The sequence below is a fragment of the Rhinolophus hipposideros genome, assembly GCF_964194185.1.
Source record: "Rhinolophus hipposideros genome assembly, chromosome: 4".
Classification (NCBI taxonomy): domain Eukaryota; kingdom Metazoa; phylum Chordata; class Mammalia; order Chiroptera; family Rhinolophidae; genus Rhinolophus; species Rhinolophus hipposideros.
Window position 1 is genome coordinate 92,760,880 of NC_138050.1, and position 6,000 is coordinate 92,766,879.

Consider the following 6,000-nt stretch of genomic DNA (forward strand, 5'->3'; position numbering starts at 1 on the left):
CATTTTGGTTGTTTCCATGTCTTGGCCACCGTAAACAAAGCTGCAATGAACATTGGAGCACACTGGTCTTTATGGATCAATGTTTTCAGATTTTTTGGGTAGATACCCAGGAGAGCGATTGCTGGGTCATATGGTAATTCTATTCGTAATTTCTTGAGAAACCTCCACACTGCCTTCCATAGCGGCTGCACCAGTCTGCATTCCCACCAACAGTGTATGAGAGTTCCTTTTTCTCCACAGCCTCTCCAACACTTGTTACTATTTGTCTTGTTGATGAAAGCCATTCTGACTGGGGTGAGGTGATATCTCATTGTGGTTTTTATTTGCATTTCTCTGATGATTAGTGATGTTGAGCATTTTTTCATATGTCTATTTGCCATTTATATGTCCTCTTTGGATAAATGTCTCTTCAGATCTTCTGCCCATTCTTCAATTGGGTTGTTTGTTTTTCTGTTGTTGAGTTTCATGAGTTCCTTGTATATTTTGGATATTAACCCCTTATCGGAGACACTGTTTGAAAAAATCTTCTCCCATTCAGTCGGTTGCCTCTTTATTTTGTCGATGGTTTCTTTTGCTGTGCAGAAGCTTTAAGTTTCATATAGTCCCATTTGTTTATTTTAGCTTTTACTTCCATTGCCTTTGGAGTCAAATTCATAAAATGCTCTTTGAACCCAAGGTCCATAAGTTTAGTACCTATGTTTTCTTCAATGCAGTTTATTGTGTCAGGTCTTATGCTTAAGTCTTTGATCCATTTTGAATCAATTTTGGTACATGGTGACAGATAGCAGTCCAGTTTCATTCTTTTGAACGTGGCTATCCAATTCTCCCAGCACCATTTATTGAAGAGGCTGTCTTTCCTCCACTGTATGTTTTTAGCTTCTTTGTCAAAAATCATCTGGCCGTATTTATGTGGTTTTATTTCTGGGTTCTCAATTCTATTCCATTGGTCTATGTGTCTGTTTTTCTGCCAATACCAAGCTGTTTTGATTATTGTAGCCCTGTAGTACAAGGAAAAATCAGGGAGTGTGATACCTCCAGTATTGTTCTTTTTTCTTAAGATTGCTTTGGCTATTTGGGGTCTTTTGTGGTTCCAAACAAATCTGATGATTTTTTTGTTCTATTTCTTTTAAAAAATGCCATTGGGATTTTGATGGGGATTGCATTAAATCTGTATATTGCTTTGGGTAATATGGCCGTTTTAACTATGTTGATTCTTCCAATCCATGAGCATGGAATGTCTTTCCATTTCTTTGTGTCTTCTTCAATTTCTTTCAGAAATGTCTTATAGTTTTCAGAGTATAGATCCTTCACATCCTTGGTTAAGTTTATTCCTAGGTATTTTATTCTTTTTGCTGCAATTGCAAAAGGAATTGCTTTTTGTATTTCTTTTTCTGAGATTTCATTGTTAGTATATAGGAATGCAATGGACTTTTGTACATTGATTTTGTAGCCAGCAACGTTACTGTATTCGTTGATTATTTCTAATAGCTTTTTGGTGGAGTCTTTAGGGTTTTCTATATATAGCATCATGTCATCTGCAAAGAGTGACAATTTAACTTCTTCATTCCCAATTTGGATGCCTTTTATTTCTTTCTCTTGCCTGATTGCTCTGGCAAGGACTTCCAACACTATGTTGAAAAGCAGAGGTGATAGGGGACAGCCCAGTCGTGTTCCTGAACGTAGAGCAACGGGCTTCAGTTTTTCACCATTAATTATGAGATTAGCTGAGGGCTTGTCATATATGGCCTTTATTATGTTAAGATATTTTCCTTCTATACCTATTTTATTAAGTGTTTTAATCCTAAATGGATGTTGTATCTTGTCAAATGCCTTTTCTGCATCAATTGATATAATCATATGATTTTTGTCCTTTATTTTGTTTATGTGATGTATCACTTTGATGAATTTGCAGATGTTGAACCATCCTTGTGCCCCAGGGAAGAACCCCACTTGGTCGTGATGAATAATCTTTTTAATGCATTGTTGTATTCGATTTGCTAGAAGTTTGTTTAGGATTTTTGTATCGGTATTCATCAGAGATATTGGTCTCTAGTTTTCTTTTTTTGTGTTGTCCTTACCAGGTTTTGGTATCAGGGTAATGTTAGCCTCATAAAATGCGTTAGGGAGTACTGTCTCTTCTTCAGTTTTTTGAAAGAGTTTGAGCAGGATTGGTATTAGATCCTCTTTGAAGTCAACAACAAAATGCCGATACAGAATATTACATGATATGAAATTTTGAAAGCACCTACTGAAATCATTGAAACATCTACCAGACCTAGAGCTCCCTGCAGTGATGGAAATAATACACTGTCCAATACAGTAACCACTAGCCACATTCGGAGACCAAGCACTTGGAATATGGTAGTGCAATGGAGGAACTGAGTTTTTAACTTGTATTTTAATTAAATTTAAATAATCACATTGGCTAGTGACTGCATAATGGACAGCACTGGTATTTATCACTGGATGTATAGATGCATGTATATGTTTGTACAACTATTAAAATAGGTTTGAGGGATTCACAGAATACTGGTTGAAGTGGGGAAGAAAAGCAAATGGATCTGGGGATAATTGCCAAAGAGGATTTTTTGCTTTATCAGCAAAGTTTATTTCTTTAAAAAAGAATATAAACAATTATGACAATGTATTAATTACTGTTCATTAAGTAGTAAGAATATGGATGTTTTATATTATTTATACTTCTGTTACATTTTAATGTCTTAAAAAATCAAGTTATGTCACTGTTGTATTACAGGATACTTTATAATATACTTTTATTTTCTACAGTATATTGTTAATATAATTAATATGAAAAAAAAACAAGGAAGAAAAAAATAAATGGGAAAGGAAGGCCAAAAAAAATGGAGTATAATAGAAATTTGAAAAACTCTCATGTAGAAGGAAATTTAGATTTGTTCTTGTCAGTCGCAGAGGGTGGTCCTAAGTACTAATGAGAAGAATTCAGCTTAATATAATAAAGAATTTTAATCTAGGGGCAGTCCACCAAGGAAACAGTCAGCCTTAGAAAGAGTGAGTTCCCCGGTGGTGGAGGTGTTCAAGCCCCTGTTAGATGGTCAATGGTGTGAACGTTGTAGACAGGAATCCAAGCAGTTTGATAGGTTCAGTGGTTTTCAAGGGATTTCTTAAGAAGCCCTAGTGGCTCCATTTTGTGCTTCGAGAACCATAGTTTGAGACAAGGAGAAGGGCCAGCTGCCTGAAGGTTAGGCCCCCAAACCCATCAGAGCAAAACAGCATTTTTATCTGCTTTATGCATTGCATTTTGATCAAAGATTTAACTTGAATAAAGGATTCAACAAAGTTTCTAAAACTTGGAGGCTAGATGAAAAAACAAGTAACTCATCCAACAGGGATTTCTTGAGCTCACAATCATTGTGCCAGGCACTGAGGATGAGCTCAGCAGTCACGAATCCTGCCTTTGCAGTTTATAGTTTGTCGGAGGATAAAAACATTACGTTACTTATAACAAATAATTAATTATAATTGTAAGTGCTATGGAGATAGCCAACCAAACCCCTGAGCTCTTACGTATGATTCTGTGAATCCATGTTTTCATCATTAAAATGACTAATTTTTTCTTTTTTCTTTTTTTTTTTTTTACCCCAGTGGTGTGATGGAACCAGACCCTACAACTCGTGAAGGCCAATCAGGCATATCTCTTCACAACCCAGCTTTCACATCATGTTCATAGCTTGAAATCAGCCATGGCGTGAGCACCTATACCACGGCAAATGGCAAGTGCTATAAATCAGGTTTATTTTGTCGTTTGTTTGTTTGTTTGTTTCTGGAAAGCCAGTTATTAAACATTTCACAGCATGCCACTAGGTACACCTTTAAGAATGAGAGAATTTCAGGATTAGAAGACATGGTTTTAGAAAACATGAGCAGATAATACAGAAATCCTGAGTTCAGGGACTGAATTCTATAGAGATAAGATTCTTTTTAAAGTGAAAGGAAGCATGATACCTTCCCTTGTACATTGTAAGAAAATGATGATGTTACTTCTTTACAAAGGTGACACAAGGGCAAAATCATTTACACCTAAGCCAACACTCCTTCAGAAAAGATGGAAATCACTCTCCCAACTCCAACACAATCGTTTGCTTCTGTAAAATGACTAATTTTTAACTAACTTGACTTTGTGCTTTATCTTTTATATGTGCCCTTAAATCAGACTGTTGTCTATTTATTCAAGTAGTTTTAACAAAAATGTATTTACTTAAGGCCTAGCATGGGTAAATAGCATTGAATAAAACCAATTGGGTGTTTGCCCTCATTGAGATTAAAACTGGTTTCTGTAACTATCACAAACTATAACAGAATATGAGCATAATTGGACCTAAATACAGCAAAATGAGTTATAAGTGAAGAGAAAGATTGAGAAAACGTATGCATACTACTAATGTAGCTTTCCGAGTGGTCACAGGAAGAAAATTTTATATCCTTTAAATGAATGTATGTTTTCTAAAAGTAGCATGTATCACTCTTGCAAAAATATGTACAGAACCAGTAAGAATACGGCAGAAGAGATTGGTGTGGCATCTTTTGTTCTATGAAACCTCGGCATTTCACATAGATGGGCAATATGGTTGGTAGGCATATCAATTTGAAGATTTTTCTACTGTTGTTAAGAGTTTTATTGTCTAATATACTGCAACATTTCTCATGATAATACACTTTATATTTCTGTTATATTATTTCTCCTTGTTATTTGTTATGGATGTCGTGGATTATATTTTTGAAATACTGTTTCTCCAGTCGAATACTTTACTTGACATAGGTATTCTGCATATCCTTTTCACTACTTATAAGTCCCTGAGTACTTCAAGTATCTTTTATATTCCACTGGGCTTTTCTGAATCTATATTAAGTAGTTTTGATATATCACTGAAAGTGCAGTGGATGTTGTCTTAGGACTCTTTGCTTTCAATAACACCTAACTTAAGCAGGAAGAAATAGAGAGATACAGGGGATCCTGTAGAACCCGAGAGCAGAAAAGTGGTGAACCTCCAGAAGCACTGGAAGCAATAGCTGAAAGCCCCTGGACTCCCAGGCAAAATTCTGTCTCTACGTCTCTGCTACTGTCTGGGCATTGTTCTTTCTTATTTCTTTCATAATTTGCTTGACTGTGTATTTCCTGAGCTCCTGGGTTGATATATTATAGCTCTGGCCTGCAGAAAGACTAACTCTTACTCTTGACCCCAAAGGGTTATTTCAGGGAAAGCACTCTGGCATTCCATGGTTAAGGAGACCTCCGTGGGGTTCAGTCAGCATGGTCAGAGGATGGTCACATCTTACACAGAGCCTGCCAGAGGACCCCTGTGTGAGAGCAGCAGGCAGTCAAGGCAAGCAAGTGTCTACTTAAGCAGACACTCCAAAAGATATCCATCACAATGTATTCCTTCTAAATATGTACAAATCAAAACTGTGTTATGTGTTAGGTTTTAAGTTACCCAAAGACCATATACTTTAAAAGAATGCTAGTTATACCCACTTATAAAAAATGAATCATCACAGTTTAGTGTATCTTCTGGATACACATTTCAGTTTTCACATATTTACTTTTATTTAAATAAAAGTCACTGACAGTCACAAGAGGAACTGGCCTATTTTGCTCTCACATCACAAAATTAGGCTAAATATATTTCAATTACTTTGTTTTATTCACTTTAAGCCCTAAACTTTGCCATATTCCTTACAGCCATTGAAGTTATCTGTTAAGCTATTTAGGACAGAGAACGTATGTATTTTGTGTTTACAATGTGATCTAATACAGTGCATAGGATGATGTGTTTTTAAAAAGAAGTAGAGAATGGTCCCCAAGAAAATCTTTGTAGACTCTTGATGTAATTTTCATACTCAGTGAAATTTGCTAAGATTACTTCTGATATTTTCTTACCTTCCTCAAAATGATCATATTCTAAATATTTTACAAATCGTTTATCCCGGTCCAACATGCCGTCCTTCTTGAGACCTTCCCCA